The sequence below is a fragment of the Balaenoptera ricei genome, chromosome 17 (genome assembly GCF_028023285.1).
Source record: "Balaenoptera ricei isolate mBalRic1 chromosome 17, mBalRic1.hap2, whole genome shotgun sequence".
Classification (NCBI taxonomy): Eukaryota; Metazoa; Chordata; class Mammalia; order Artiodactyla; family Balaenopteridae; genus Balaenoptera; species Balaenoptera ricei.
In genome coordinates this window covers 43,593,080-43,610,884 of record NC_082655.1, presented here as the reverse complement: position 1 = coordinate 43,610,884, position 17,805 = coordinate 43,593,080, and the positions used below count along the sequence as shown (strand labels likewise).

Here is a 17,805-nt window from a genome sequence, read left to right as displayed (position 1 = left end):
AATTACAACTACTTACAGAGCAATTCTCTACGAGAACAACATGAAGACTAGCATATAGGATTTTTCACAACTAAACATATAAAGAAGGGACCACGAGAAGATGAATAGGAGAGGCAGAGATGTGGTATAGTCAGAGCCCACTTCCTCAGGTTGTCAAACCACAAATGAAAAGAATATCAAAATCTTAGAGTTCCTCCCCAAGGAATAAGAGGCCTGAGCCCCACACTAAGCTCCCTAGCCTAGGGGTCCTGCACCAGGAAGACAAATCCTCAGGATGTCTGGCTTTGAAAACCAGCAAGTCTTATGTTTGGGAGAGCCAGACAGCTATAGGAAACAAACTCTCTGCTCTCAAAGGGCATGTACAAAACTTCACATGTTCTGAATCCCAGCACAGAAGCAGTAGTCTGAGAGGAACCTGGGTCAGACCCACTTGCTGATCTTGGAGAGCCTCCCAGAGAGGCAGGAGGTAACTGGGACTCCCCATGGGGATAGAGAAGCTGGCAACAACCATTTCTGGGAGCTCATTCTACAGCAATACCACCAGCATTGTCAATCCCCATTTTGGAATCCTCCCTCAAGCCATCAGTGGGATAGCAACAGACTCATGCCTCCCTGGACTGTGTGGACAGCCGCCCGGAGACTTGGCCATGCTCACTAGCAGGCCAGTGCCAGCTCAGTGCCCACCTGGACCATGCAAACAGCCATGCTAGGACTCAGCCCCACACACCAGCAGGCGAGCGGCAGTCCTATTTCTCCCAGGCTGTACAACCAACTGCATGGGGAGCTCATGCTATCCCCTAGCAGGCCTGCAGCTACCACACAACATGTGGCTTCGCAGCCAACCGGGTTGGGGCCAGCCTCACCTACCAGCACGACCATGGTAGTCAGCCCTGCCACAACAGAGGGCACATGCAGCCCATGTATGGGACACCCCGAGGACATATAGTTCTGGTGACCAGAGGGGAACATGCTGCTGGGCTACATAGGATATCTCTTACATAAGGCCACTTCTCCAAGAAGAAGAAACATAACTGACTGATCTAACATGTAGAAATAAACACAGAGAACTGGGATAAATGAGGCAACAGAGAAATATGTCCCAAATGAAGGAACAAGTCGAATCTCAGAAAAAGACCTAAACAAAGGGGAGATAAGTAATCTACCCAATAAAGAGTTCAAGGTAATGATTATAAAGATGCTCACCAAATGCAGGAGGAGAATGGATGAACAAAGTGAGAAGTTCAACAAAGAGCTAGAAAATATAAAGAAGAAACAAAGAGAGCAAAGATTACAATAACTGCAATAAAAAAAATTTACTAGAAGATATCAATAGTAGATTAGATACAGAGGAACAGATCAGCAATCTGGAAGATAGACTACTGGAAATTACCCAAGCTGAACAGAAAAAAAAAAACAAAAAAAGAATTTTTAAAAATTAGGATAGTCTAACAGATCTCTTGGACAACATCAAGCAAACTGACATTCACATTATAGGAGTCACAGAATAAAGAGAAGAAAGAGCAGATAACTTATTTAAAGAAATAATAGTTGAAAAGTCCCTAACTTGGGGAAGGAAGCAGACGTCCAAGTCCAGGAAGCACAGAGATTCCAAAACAAGATGAACACAAGAAGGTTCAGGCCAAGACACTTTATAAATAAAATAGCAAAAATTAATGATAACAGAGGATATTAAAAGCAGCAAGTTAAAAGCAGCAAGTTATGTATAAGGGAACTCCCATAAGGCTATCAGCTGACTTTTAGCAGAAACTCTGAAGGTGAGAAGGTAGTGGCACAATATATTTAAAATGATGAAAGGGAAAAACCTACAACCAAAAATACTCTACTTGGCATGGCTTTCATTCGGATTTCATAGAGAGATCAAAAGTTTTACAGACAAGCAAAACCTAAAAGACTTCAGCACCCAAACCAGGTCTAAAAGATATATTAAAATGACTCCTTTAATAAGAAAAGAAAAGGCCACAACTATAAATATGAAACTTATGAAAGGAAAAAAAATCTCACTGATAAAGGCAAACATACAATAAATCAACCACTTATAAAGTAGGAAGATTAAAAGACAAAATTAGTAAAATCATCTATATCCACAATAAATAGTTAAGGGACACAAAAACAAAAATATAATATCAAAAACATTAAACGTGGTGGTGGGGGAGTAAAAATATAAGGCGGTTAGAATGCCTCCAAACTTAAGAGATCATCAACTTAAAATAATCACACACATACACAATACATATCTGTATATATATGTATATAGGTTGTTATATATGAACCACAGAGTAACCACAAATCAAAAACCTAAAATAGATACAGACACAAAAAAAGAGAAAGGAATCTAAACATAACACTAAGATAGCCATCAAATCAAAAGGGAAGCAAAAGAAGAAAGGAGAAAAAAAAAAAAAAACTACAGAAACAACCCAAAAACAATTAACAAAATGACAATAAGTACATGCATATCAAGAATTACTTTAAATTTAAATGGACTTAATGCTCCAATCAAAAGACATAGAGTGGCTGAATGGATTAAAAAATTAAGATTCATACATATGCTTTCTACAAGAGTCATTACAGTTCTAAAGACACACACAGACTGAAAGTAAGGAAATGAAAAAAAAGTACTCTATGAAAATTGAAACAAAAAAGACTGGGTGAGCACTGACAGACAAAATAGATTTTAAAACAAAAACTGTAATAAGAAACAAAGTATGACATGACATAATGATAATGGGATCAACCCAACAAGAAGATATAACAATTGTAAATATAAATGCAGCCAATATGGGAGCACCTAAATAAATAAAGCAAATATTAACCACTATGAAGGGTGAAACTGACAGTAATACAGTAGTAGAAAACTTTAACACCCCACTTATATCAAAGGACAGATCATTCAGACAGAAAATTAGTAAAAAAAAAAACACTGGCCTTAAATGACACATTGGAGCAGATGAAATTAATAGATACATATAAAATATTCCATCCCCAAACAGCAGAATACAAATACACATTTTTTTTCAAGTGCACATGGGTCATTCTCCATAATAAATCACATGCTAGGCCACAAAATAAGTCTTCATAAATTTAAGAAGATTAAAATCATATCAAGCATCTTTTTCCATCAAAACGCTATGAGACTAGAAATCAATTACAAGAAAAAAAAATACTACAGAAAACACAAACATGGTGGAAGCTAAACAATATGCTACTTAAACAACCAATGAGTAATAGAGGAAATCAAATGAAGTAAAAAAATACTTGAAGACAAACGAAAACGGAAACACAGCAATCCAAACTCTGTGGGATGCAGAAAAAGTAGTTCTAAGATGGAAGTTGACAGTGATACAAGCCTACCTCAGGAAACAAAAAAATCTGAAAGAAACAATCTGGTCTTGCACCTAAAGTGATAGAAAATAAAGAACTAACAAAATCCAAAGTTAGTAGAAGGAAAGAAATAACAAAGATCAGAGCAGACATAAATAAAACAGAGACTTAAAAAAAACAAAACAAAACAAAGAGGGAGAGAGAGAAAAGCTCAATGAAACTAAGAGTTGGTTTTTTGAAAAGATAAACAAATGGATGAACCATTAGACAGACTCATCAAGGAAAACAGAGAGGGCCCAAATAAATAAAATGAAAAATGAAAAAGGAGATGTTACAACTGACGCCACAGAAATACAAAGGCTCATAAGAGATTACTACAACCAATTATGTGCCAACCTAGAAGAAATGAATAAATTTCTAGAAAAGTAAAATCTCCCAAGACTTGATCAGGAAGAATTTAGAAAATATTGGATTGGCCAAAAAGTTTGTTTGGGTTTTTCTGTAAGACGTATGGGAAAACATACATCTTTTTCTGTAAGATGTAATGGAAAAACCCGAATGAACTTTTTGGCCAACCGAATATGACATGCCCAATTACAAGTAATGAAATTCAGTCATTAATAAATAAATTAATATTAATTTACTCAATCATTAATTAACAAATTCAATCAGTAATAAAAAAAAATACTCTTAACAAAGTTCAGGCCCAGATGGCTTCATAGATGAATTCTACCAAATATTTAAAGAGTTAACATCGATCCTTCTCAAACTATTTGGAAAATTGAAGAGGAAGGAACACTTCCAAACTCATGTTACATGGCTAACATCACCCTGAATACCAAAACCAGAAAAAGAGACCACAAAAAAAGAAAATTACAGGCCAACACCAGTGATAAACATATATGCAAAAATCCTCAACAAAATATTAACAAATCAAACAATACATTAAAAGAATCATACACCATGATCAAGTGGGATTTATCACAGTGACAAAAGATGATTCAATACTCACAAATCAATCAATGTGATACATTACATTATCAAATTGAAAAAAAAATGATCATCTCAATAGATGTAGAAAAAGCTTTTGACAAAATTCAACATCTGTTTGTGATAAAAACTCTCAACAAAATGGGTATAGAGGGAATGTACCTCAACATAATAAAGGCCATGTATAACAAACCTACAGCCAACATTATACTCAATGGTGAAAAGCTGAAAGCATTTACTCTGAGATCAGGAACAAGATAAAGATGCCCACTCTTGCCACTTTTATTCAACCTAGTATCAGAAGTCACAGCCACAGCAATGAGACAAGAAAAAGAAATAAAAGAAATCCAAATTGGAAAGGAGGAAGTAAAACTGTCCCTGTTTACAGATGACATGAATATATATATAAAAATATATATATACATATATATAAAATATGTATATACTATATAATTTATATACATATATAAATACATAGAAAATCCTAAAGACACCACCACAAAACTATTAGAACTCACCAATGAATTCAATAAAAATATACAGAAACTGTTGCATAGCTATACACTAACAATGAAGTATCAAAAAGAGAAATTAAGAAAACAATCCCATTTATAATTCCATTTAAAAGAATAAAATACCTAGAAATAAATCTAACCAAGGTGGTAAAAGTCCTGTACTCAGAAAACTCTAAGACATTGATGAAAGAAATTGAAGCCACACAAACAATTGAAAAATATACTGTGCTCATGGATTGAAATAATTAATATTGTTGAAATGACCATACTACTCAAGGCAATCAACAGAGTCAATGCAGTTCCTATCAAATCCCAAAGGATTCTTTATCAAACTAGAACAAACAATTCTAAAATTTGTATGGAAACACAAAAAGACCCAGAATAGTCAAAGCAATCTTGAGAAAGAAGAACAAACCTGGAGATATCACCCTCCCTGATTTCAAACTACACTACAAAGCTACAAAAGTATCAAAACAGTATGATACTGGCACAAAAAAAAGACACACAGATCAATGGAACAGAACAGAGTCCAGAAAGAAATGCACACTTATATGATCAATAAATCTATGACAAAGGAGGTAAGAATATGTAGTGGGGAAAAGAGAGCCTCTTCAATAAATGGTGTTGGGGAAACTGGATAGCTACATGCAAAAGAATCAATAGGGTATTATGCTAAGTTGAATAAATCAAGTGAAGAAAAAGACCAATACTGCATGATCTCACTTACATGTAGAATCTAAGAAAACAAACAAACAAACAAAACAAAATGAAAAGAGACTCATAGATGCAAAGAACAAATGGGTGGCTACTAGAAGAGAGAGAGGTGGGGAGGTGGGTGAAATAGGTGAAGGGTATTAAGAGAGACAAACTCCAGTTATACAATAAATAAGTTACAGCATAAGGAATATAGTCAATAATATATTTGTATGGGGACAGATGGTTACTAGACTTATTGTGGTGATCATTTCATAATGTATGCAAATGTCAAATCACTATACAGTACACCTGAATCTAATATAATATTGTAGGTCAACTGAATTTCAATAAATAGTAGCTTGCAATTTGTAGACTATTTGAAAATAATGATGATAATTCAGGTCAAGAGTCACAATATGAAAGCATAGTCTTTTTTAAAAAATGATGCTGCAAAAGAATAAAGTTGAACTCCTACTTCATACCATACACAAAAATTAACTCAAACCAAGTCATAGACCTAAATGCAAAGGCTGAAATTATAAAATGCTTGGAAGAAAACACAGAAGTAAAACTTCATGACCTTGTGTTAGGCAATAGTTTCTTAGAAACAACATGAAAAGCACAAGTAACAAAATAAAAGATAGGTAAATTGGACTTCATCAGAATAAAACAACTTTTGTATTACAAAAGATATGATCAAGAAAATGAAAAGACAACCCACAGAATGGGAGAAAATATTTGCAAATTTTATAACTGATAAGGGTCATATACAGAGAATATATGAAGAACGCTTACAACAGTAAAAATACAAATAACAATTTCAAAATGTGCAAGGGATTTGAATAGATATTTCCTCAAAGAATAAATACAAATTGCCAATAAGCACATGAAAAGATACCCAGTATCATCAGTTATTAGGGAAATTCAAATCAAAATCACAATTCAAATCATACACACTAGGATGGCTATACCAAAAGACAGATAATAAGAAGTGTTGCTGTGGATGTGGAGAAACTAGAACCTTCATACACTGTTTGTGGGAAAGCAAAATGGTGCAGCCATTTTGGAAAACAGTTTGGTTGTTCCTCAAAAAACTAAACAGAATGGCCATGTGACCCAGTAATTCCACTACCAGGTATATACGTGAGAGAAATGAAAATGTATGTTCACATTAAAATGTGTACACAAATGTAAATAGCAGCATTATCCTTATAGCCAGAAAGTGAAAACAGTCCATGATAAATAGATAAACAAAATGTGGTATAACCATACGATTGAATATTATTTCAACTTAAAAAGTAATGAAATATTGATACATGGTACAACATGGATGAACTTTGAAAACATTATGCTAAGTGAAAGAAGCCATTCACAAAAGTCCAATTAATGCATCATTCCTATTGCTCTCTTTATGTTAAATGTTCAGAATGAGAAAATCTATAGAGACAGAAATAGTTTGATTAATGGTGAGGGTGAGAGCAGAACAGATGGGGAGTGACTGATAGTGGGTACTTTCTGAGGTGATGAAAATATTCTAAAATTAGATAGTAGTGATTGCACAACTCTGTGAATATGCTAAAACCCACTGAATTGTACACTTTAAAATGATAAATTTTATGATTGTGAATCATATCTCAATGAAGCTGTTATTAAAATAAAAGAATCATAATAATATAGATCTGTAGTCCTTATCTAAAATGTTTGAGGGACTTCTCTGGTGATCCAGTGGTTACGACTTCGCCTTCCAATGCAGGGGGTGCGGGTTCGATCTCTGGTCAGGGAGCTAAGATCCCACATGCCTCGCAGCCAAAAAACCAAAATGTAAAACAGAAGCAATATTGTAACAAATTCAATAAAGACTTTAAGAATGGTCCAGATTTTTAAAAGAATTTTAAAGTCTTTTTAAAACACTTCAAAAATTCTTTTAAATTTTTAAAAAAAATTTTTTTTTAATTCTAAAAAATAAATAAATAATAAAATAAAAATTAAATAAAATAAACTGGGCGAGATGTGTTTTGGAGACTATAGAAAGGTAATATGTCCCATATCTACCATAATTACATGACACTCTTAGAGGAGTATGGGGGCAGCACATCAATACTTCATAGCAAAATCTTATCAATATTTACAATGACTAGAAAAATAAATACTATATAAGTAGTACTTTGTCATTTCAAAGCTGGTTTGTCTCAAATGAGTTTGTGAAAACTTGGAAAAAAAATAATTTTTCAAAACTTTTGTGTTCTGAAAATGTGAATAATGGGTGTCGAAGCCTTATAATGATGATGATTAATATTAGTAATAATAATAATATCAGCAGTTTCCATTTACTGTGTTAAGTATGTTGCATGCATTATCAGAAATTCTCATAATATTCCTGTGGGATAAGTACAATTAACCCCAACTGGGAAAACTAGGTTTTCTAATGATTAGGTGACTTTTCCAGGCATGCAGTTAACAAGGTAAGGGTAGAGATTTGAAATCAAATCTGTCTAATCACAGAACACACTCACCTTCCTCTACAAGGAAGACAGTGTTCAGATCATTTATCTGAGATATAGACTTTACATCTGTAAAATGGAGAAAAGAAATTGGGGGATTGTTTATATATCCCCCTCAAAGGAAAAACTGTTATAAATATAACATAAATGGGTATATCCCAAGGCAACTTTTGCTTCATGAAGGTATAAGTCATAGAATTAAAGAATTTTAGGGAGTGCTGTACTTGAAAAATTTAAGAACCATTATTCTAAATACTAATCTGATCATGTTGCTCTACAGTTCAAAAATCTGAAATGGATCCTCATTGCCCACAAGATGAGACTGGCTTTGCATGACATATAACAGCCTTCTTGGCCTGGGCTAGCAGGTCTTATTGCCTCAACTCCAGCCACTTTTTTTTTCCAAATTCTGTTCCAGCTACTGAATTTCTTACATTTCCCAATCACATGACCCCACTGACAGCTTAGTGGCTTTACCAATCTTGTTCTCCATGTTACCCTAGCCCCAGCCTTAACCACCTTGAATTTACAAATATCCTTCAAAACCTTGTTTCAATGTCACTTCTTCTGAAATAATTCACCTATACTTGCCAAACAAATATTTGATTATTAAATGATTGACATACAACGTACTTATTTCTTCTTACAGTATTGCAGTATTAACTGATTTTTGTCTTTGGAAGTGATATTCTAAAATCTTTACATGAATTTTTTTCTAAAGCACAGAGATGAAAAAGAGAAAATTTGGATTATTAAATATAAAGAATAATAGATTCTTGGTTTTAACCCAAGTCCATATAAGACCAAAGAGTTGCTAGGGTAAGTAGAACATTGAAGGGAAATAACTGAGTAAATCTGGGTACCGTGAATTGAAAAGAAAGTTTCAGTCTTATACACTAGAGTCCATATATAAAGTTTAGGTTAGGAGTTGCAAAGTTTTTCTGTAAAGGGCCAGATCATAAATATTTTAAGCTCTGCAGGTCAAGAGACAAAATCAAGTTATAACTCAATTTTGTCACTGTGATTTGCAGCACTCTGAGAAGCAACGCAAAGCTATGAGAGCACCACATTTATATCTCTGTTGCAATTACTCAACACTGCTGTTTTAACACAAAAGCAGCTATAGACAATATGTAAACAAATGAGTGTAGCTGTGTTCCAATAAAACTTTATTTATAAACAATAAAGTTGGAATTTCATATAATTTTCACATTGCAAAATATCAGGTTTGATTTTTTTCAACCATTTATAAACATAAAAACTATTCTTGGTTCATGGGTCCTTCAAAAACAAGCCAGGGGCTTCCCTGGTGGCGCAGTGGTTGAGAATCTGCCTGCCAATGCAGGGGACACGGGTTCGAGCCCTGGTCTGGGAAGATCCCACATGCCGCGGAGCAACTAGGCCCGTGAGCCACAACTACTGAGCCTGCGCGTCTGGAGCCTGTGCTCCGCAACAAGAGGGGCCGCGATGGTGAGAGGCCCGTGCACCGCGATGAAGAACGGTCCCCACTTGCCACAACTAGAGAAAGCCCTCGCAGAGAAACGAAGACCCAACACAGTCATAAATAAATAAATAAATAAATAAAAGAATATGAATTTCTTAAAAAAAAAAAAAACACTTTGCTGCTAAAAAAAAAAAAAAAAAAAACAAGCCAGATGTGGGTGGGCTCCGGGTCATAGTTTGCTGAGCTATGGTTTATTTTTTAATCTATTCATACTCTTGAATTACCAGGTTTCATCTCTGGCATAAATAAATCAGAAAATCACAATGTTTTATTTAAATTTAGATTGCTGTTACTGAATTAATTTTTACATTATATATCTTCTCATGCAGTTTTTTTGTTACATTTGAATTTTTAACTAGACAACGTAATTATTAAAGCCACCTCTATATTCTAGGGCTCTGAGATATATCATCTTTTTTGTTCATTTTTTAATATACCATCGCTTTCATATTTATATTGTATCAGCTTCTTATAAATTATTGTCCTTTTTCCCCCCAAGCAAAAAGTATGTAGTTTAGAGTTCTTTATATACTTAAGAGTGGTTTTCTGTTGCTGTGTGTGAATAAGACAGATTGCATGGAATTTTGTTTTAAACTTTAAAAATGTTGCTCTGTTGTCATTTGGTATTTAATACTACAGAAAAGAAGTCTGAGACCAGCTTAATTTTTGTTTCCTGATAATAATATGCTATTTTTTCTCTCTCTTTCTATACATATGAAATTTTTTTTTCCTTTATCATTATAATTTGAAAAAAATCTTGATATTGTGTCTCTGAGTTGTCACATCTTATATAAGAAATATCCTTTCTGCATACATTGGTCACTTTTTAGTTCATAAAACTTTTATTTCCTGTTATCCCTTTGTTTATTACTTTTTTTCAAATGTAAATGTTCTGTTCTCTTGTTTAGGAACAATTATCTATTTTCTAGTCTCTCCTTCAGAAATTCCAAATGTTCATATAATGGACTTCATTCATCTTTCTCTCTTTTCTTGCATTCAGTATTTCAGCTAGGACATTTTTTCAAGTCTATTCTCCACACATTAGATTTTCTACCATAACATCAGTTCTGCTCTTTACTGCCTCAAATGTGAACTTTTAATATGTTATTGTGATAGGCAGAAATGTCCCTCCTCAAAGATGTCCAAGTCCTAATTCTTAGAACTTGTGAATATGTTACCTTACAGTGCAAAAGGAACTTTGCAGATGTGATTAAATGAAGAACCTCCTGGATTATCCAGATGAGTCTTTAAATGTTGTTAAGTTTTCCTAGTTGTGGTCATAATGTATTTGACTACAGAAGAATAGTCAGAGAGATGCAGTGTTGCTGACTTTGAAGATGGAGGAAGGGAGCCATAAACCAAAGAATGTGGGCAGCCTCCAGAAGCTGGAAAAGGCAAGGAAACAGTCTCTCCCAGAGCCCCCAGAAAGGAATGCATCCCTGCCAATACCTTGATTTCAGCCCAGTAAAACCTGTATCAGACTTTGAAATACAGAAATCATACAGCATGAATATAAAACTAATACAGTTCTCACATTTTTCAGTTTCTTTGTCCTCTTTTTATCTTATTCTCTTCCTAGTGTCACTTAATCATTGCTCTTTTTATATGACATTCTCCTATCCATAGAGGCTATGCATTCTTGCATGTGTTAGATATCAAAAAATTCCCTCAAATATTTTTCCTTAGCTTAAAATTCTTCTCAGATTTTCACAGGTATGCTTATGAGTATTCTGCCAATTTCCTTTTCCTCGGTTTTGTGGGATTTTTTTGTTCCACTTTATTCATTTCAAATGCTAAATTTATCCAGAAAGTTCTGGCATTGAAAGAGCCTGTATAGATCATTTCTACATAGCCCAGTGTTTTCCAAATGTGTGCATGTGTGGAGGGTGAGGGGAATGTTGAGGAAAGGAGAAGAGACAGAGAATAGACCTCTATGAACAGACAAAATGATATCAGGAACTGGGATATTCTTTTTAAAATTATACCTAAAAAATATCTAATACACTCCTGCCCAGAAAGATTCAGTGCTATAAACTGCTATAAGTGAATCACTGTGAATAATGAGAATTTTCATAATACTCAAGCATATTCTTCAGAAAAAAACAGTAGAAAACCATAAATCTTCAACTCTTTCTATTCACAAATAAGGAACTTGATGCCTGGAGACATTATAAAACCCAACAAATGATGTATCTACTGCTGGAGCCAAGTCTAAAACTTTCAGTCCAGTGCACCTTCTAGCTGGTGTAGGTTATAAACTGTAATCTACAATTAGGATTTTGTCACAGGTATCCATATAATTTCTTATTCTATATCCGGCAATATTTGAATATTTTAAAATTCAAAGTATGTAAAAAATGCTTTTTGCATTAAACTATCTTCCCTTCGTCTTCCTCAAAAATTTGTTGTTCAATCTAATTGGTCTGTTGTTTTTGCAACTTTGTCCTACATAATACTACTATAGAAGAACTAAGCTACTTTATTCCTGCTTCATTCTCCATGTTCAATGGCTTGAAAACCATGAAATTGAAAAGATCCTCTCATTTACAGAACTGTCTCCACCTTCTGATTCAACACAACAGAGTTTGTTAAACCACTGAGTACAGAGTATTTATCTTTCTATCGTTGTTAACATTTCAAAACTAAAAAGTAAGCTAAGAAGTCATCTTTTCTTTTTGATGAAAATATGTACCTACTCACTCTATTGTTGTAAAGATACTTAATACTTGTACCATATAAGAAAGAATTAAGTGTACATAATAGGGGTGAAAAAAATTTAGCTCTAGGAGTCTATGATTCTTATATGTTCAGTAAGGATATATTCAGTCTTAAGGATATTAAATATGATGAACTATGTATCGCTATTTTCCATTAATGTAATTTTAGTCATTCTGAGAGAATACCAAAAAATAACTACATTCTAAGCAGTGTTTTTATTAAGACCTTCAAATTTAGAGTCAAATCTATTGATATCAAAAACACGGTAGATACTCAATAGATGAATGGATAAAGAAGATGTGGTGTGTATATATACAATGGAATATTACTCAGCCATAAAAAGAATGAGATCTTTCCATTTGTGACAACATGAATGGGCCTAGAGGGTATTATGCTTAGTGAAATAAGTCAGACAGAGAAAGACAAATACTGTATATTACCACTTACATGTGGAATCTAAAAAATAAAACAAACAAATGAATATAATGAAACAGAAACAGATTCACAGAGAACAAACTAGTGGTTACCAGTGGGGAGATTGGAAGAGGTAGGGGCATGATAGGGATAGAGGATTAAGTGGTATAAACTACTATGTATAAAATAAATATGCCACAAGAATATATTGTACAGAACAGGAAATATAGCTAATATTTTATAATAATATTAAATGGAGTATAATCTATAAAAATTTTGAATCACTCTGTTGTAAACCTAAGACTAATACAATATTGTAAGTCAACTACACTGCAATTAAAAAAAATGAAAGAAAGAAAGAAAAAACATGGTACATATGAACAAAGACTAGGGGGAAATTTGGCCTAGTTTCATGTTTCTATATGGAGGAACTTCCACTCTAGTCTAGAGATGATTTTGGCATTGGAGTAGGGGAAGGAAAGCTTTCATTGAGCTGGAGGACCTCTACATTATACAATATTCAGCATCCTTAAATCTCAGGGTCCTAAAAGCCAGTAGCTTTTAAAGATATTGTAATAATTTAATAACACCTCCACATATTTCAAATGGCCCAGAGGTACCATCCAGGATGAAAAACCAGAGCACTAGATTAACAGTCCTGGCCTCAGATCCCACTCTGTATTCACAGCTTCCCAACAGGGGAGTTACACGATCTGTAGCTGAAATCCTTCAGTCCATATTATTCCAATGGGTAGAGATAACCTGTTATAAACCTGTAAACACTAGGGGTTTACCTTCTTTTTCTTCCCTCTCTGCCCTGGATCATACAGACCAGCAATTCTGAGTAAGTGCATCTGTTCTTTAAACTGAAATTTTCTCTCACTGGACTAAAGTCTAGGTTCCGAGAAAGGGAGTGGAGCTAAAAAGGGGAAGGAAGTTCTAGTACTCATTTTTGGTCTCCCACTGAAAGCACTATGTCCAATCAGCTCTGTAGTAATGAAGCAGATCTTGCCAACTCCACCTGTTTACAAATTCAAAAGAGCTATTATTTATTGAGGCCCTAAAACTTTAATTCCATTAGAATTCTCGCTGCAATCAGTTTGTCTTTATTCTAGTTTCTCCACTAGAAATGAAGTGAGTTGAGTAAACAAAGGAATAAATACTAAACAGTTCGAATAAAATTATAAGTGCTAAAGAAACAATCAGTGCTCCTAAATACTCTTATGTTTATTACAAAAGCTATATATTTTTCCTTTTCATTGTTTTCTCTATCTAACGATAGTATCTACTACTAATGCCCACTTTTACTGATAAAGCTAGATAAAGGTACGTTAGCAAACAAAATATCTCTATTTCTAGCCTTCCATTTTAATACAGAAATCGGGAAAAGAGCCAAAGTGGAGTCAAACACAATATTTTTTAGACACGGGAAATTATAATGTTATAAAAGATCATTCATTTAAATTAAATAATTCTAGTAGCATACACTAAAAGTAATCAGCGTTTCTTTGTCCAAAATGGACTTTGATAGAAGAGAGAATTACAAAAATACAATTTAACATTTTCCCAAAATATTTGACAATAATTTCTCTTTTACTTGCTTAAATATAAGAATATTCTTTAAGAGGATGATCAAAGGGCATTTGGAATAAAATACAATTTACATGTTTTTGAAAGACAGCAACAGTTTATTGATCATTGGTAGCTCATGTTTGTTAAACACTAAAAAAAGAAAAGAAAAGAAAAGAAAAAGGATTCACTGAAGACCATGAACTAAGGTAAGCTACAGTGAGATGCACTGCGGAAGAAAGGAAAGAGACCCAATTCTGCTCCCAGTCAAGTAGTTTTGGATATAAATTACTCACTCTTTGGAGTGAGGTAAGGTGGGAGAGTAATTTCCTTAACCCTCAAGAAGTTGATCAAAAACAGATGTTCTTTATCCAAGGTCCACTTATGCTTGTAATTGTGTCTTTTTCTAAGGGGAGAGTCAATAGCTTCCCTTGGCTTCTTACAATGGTATATGACACCAAAAAGGTCACTCATCGTTGAATTAGAAAGTACTCTTTACCAATTCTTTCAGGCTATGAATATACTTGAAAAAAATCTAGTGATGTCAATGGAAAAAAAAAATGTCATGCAAGACATTTCAGGTACTATCTAACAAGACCTAATACAGAATCGACAACAGAGATCATAGAGACAAAAAGATAGATTAAAAGTGTAATCAATAACAGTTTACATCCTTGTAGATCATTACTTTAATAACACTTTCACAACCAATTATTCCTCCTTACTTTTTAGAAATAAAGGGCACATAAGTATCTCCACTTTCCAGATGAGAAAACAGTTATGAGGGTTACTACCTAAGGGCAAATATTTCCAAACTCTGTTAGATTCCTGACTTTTAGGCCAGTCTTCTTCCCAGTGGTAACAAGTAATACAAGCTTCCTTCTTGGGGATTTATACAGTAAACCTAGCAGAAGGAAGTAAAAGCAGACTTTTAGCTCCTTTGTGTTTTCTCTCTGGAATGTCTGTTTTGCTGAATCATTTGGGGCCAGCTGATTGGGGCAAAAAAGAGATTTGAAATGGTTATCTATCGTTACCATCTCATAGTTAATCATTAAACATGGGACAGTGAAGCAAAAGAGGGCTTTATAGGCTTAGTACCACCCTTCTCCATAATAGGCTCCGAAAGGGAGATCATATATTAGGGCATGTCCAATAATGAATTGCCTCAACTTCCTGAGAAGCTCATTGAGCTCAAACAGCAGCACCCATTAAAAAGAATTCCAGGCTGAAGAAATCAGATCTTCTATCTCCCTTTTCCTAGTCATCCACATGGACACCATGCGGGTTCAGGGATTCACGAAATACCAGGAAAAGGCCCAATCCCGCCCCACCATCCTGGCAATAAAGCCACCTCAGGCTGCCTGAAGCCCTTCTCTGCACATGTTTTGGTCTGCAGATACTTGTTCATTTTAGAAGGGGAGGCGAGGAAAAATGTTGAGAGGAGTAACATGAGAGAGGGAGGCCTGAGCGGGAACTACAGACGCAGAGATCAGGACAGTGAAACGGACGCGAATTAACTGACAGCACACGGGAGCCAACCCCTACCCTAGCGGAAGGCCTTGGGAGGTGGGTGGGGCTACGGTTTCTAGGGCCCAGCAGCCAGCTCCAGACACGCTGGCAGGGCGGGAACCGCGCGTTCCTTAGCAACCACGGCGGCCACGCCCACCCACCGCCCGAATCCCGCGCCGCCATCCCCACCCCCACCGCGATCTCCCTGCTCGCCGGGAAGGGTCCTTAAGTCATTATCGTACCTACTGGGTTTCCCGGGCTCTGGGTTCCTCTTCCAGAGCTCCCCTCCGCCCAGCCCGCCCAAGTGCCGCTACCAGGGGCGGATCAAACGTCTCCTAAACGCACTGGGGGTCCACTAAGGAGGTGCGCCTGCTTTCAGTCCCGGACCCCGAGCTTCCCGGGCAGGGCCTCCCCAATCCCCTCGCCCTCGCTGGACACACACACCTCAGCTCAGCCAACGCAAGGGCCAACAAACTATGTGTCCGGCTGGAAATGTTGCTGTCCACGCTCCTGTCACTCAGAGGAGGGGGCGGGACGAGCCTGCTGCACACCCCTACTCCCAGAGGGCGGTACGGAAAAGAGGCGGGGCTCGACGGAAAGGGGCGGGAGCAGCCTTAACTTGCGCTCCGATTGGTCATTCTCTCTCCCGCCTCTGCGCGGGTCCTGGAAGGAAATGCGCGGAACCTGTGGCATTTCCTTTTGACGCAATTCCCAAGCTCTGATACCTGTCTCACAAAGTGACCGTGGAAACTGAAAATAAGGACTGCGACTTGTTTTTCAATATAAAGCACAGAAATACGTTCTTCTGATTATTGAACTTTTCTCATGTAACACACATACACACACACATATCCCCATCCACACTCTCTGGGGGGGTATCCCTGGAAAGAAGAATGAACTGTCTGAAAACAATGTTGTTTGCAGATTCAAGCTTTTAACAGATTAATCAGTTTAGGAAAGGTGATTCCTGAAACCTGACCAACAACTAAGATTTGGAGATATGTCCAGGTACCCAGTCTTCACACCTACAAAATTGGAATGAAATATTGTTATTAGTTATTATTTGCAAAGCATCTGACAGTTGAATGATTTATACCTTATATAATCCTCACAACACCCATTGAAAGATGTTATTATCCACAGCTTAAGAACGAAGAAACTGAGGCTGTGAGTGACGTTTATTCAGTCGTTCAACACATGAAAAAGTGCCTGCAGTCATTATTTTTATACTGTAGTAAATTGAACTCAAACTTCTTTTAAAAAAATTATGTGACTTCCAATTTAATTTTTCTCTTGCTGAAACATGAGTCACTTTTCTCTAGGACAGCCCGTCAAATCTTTAAAAACAAACGAACAAACAAAAGAAAACCTTGAGAAAGGAAATAGCATACAAAAGAACTGGACAAGTATAAACAGACTAACTAGAAGATTCTCTGAAATCTCCCAAGATATCAGGGCCAGGAATTGAGTCTAAAAATGTAATTTTATTTTTTGTCCTTCTAAATCCTTTGTTGGTCCAGTTCCTCTTCCAGAAATAAAGGTAGAGTTAAATGAGATTATCTTAATACTCTTGACCAGATTTGCATGTGTGCAGCTTTAAAATAATAAAATCCTTTTTCGTTCTATATTATACCAATACCCAGAAGTGTTTGTCTTGTCAGATAAGGTAGTAAGAAAGAAAATAAAAACAAACAAACAAAAACAATGCCTCTGGATAAGTGCTTTGAGATTCAATTAAAATGGCCACTATACTATGATAAACTTGTTAGAATAAAAGAAACACATTCCAATTGCAAATGCTTTTATTCTCTTGTCCTGCTGAATTTCCAAATTCTTCTGAAAGTTTGCTAGCTATGAATACCTCTGTACAAAAAATTTCTTCATTTGTATGACTCATGATCCCGATTGTTACTTTAATCTTTTAAAAATATTTGGTTTTACACTAAAAAGTGCTCTGATTGTATATTAATAAGTACATTATACAAATAAATACTGTAAGATTTAAATAAAAATGGTGAATTATTTATTTGAATCCTTTTTCAATTGC

At 35.4% G+C, this 17,805-nt stretch overlaps 1 protein-coding gene across 7 annotated transcripts in view; it reads right to left on the bottom strand.

The window, feature by feature from the left end:
• The window catches only part of TRIQK (triple QxxK/R motif containing), a 96,626-nt gene extending 80,305 nt beyond the window's left edge, over positions 1-16,321 (bottom strand). For 6 of the 7 annotated variants that reach the window (XM_059902042.1, XM_059902043.1, XM_059902041.1 and 3 more), the window contains exon 1: positions 16,203-16,321. The gene's annotated coding sequence lies outside the window, so the exon portion shown is untranslated. Of the gene's footprint in view, positions 1-16,200 lie in introns of all 7 variants that reach the window. The other variant, XM_059902048.1, reaches the window with a different exon arrangement.
• Between the last annotated feature and the right edge of the window lie 1,484 nt (positions 16,322-17,805).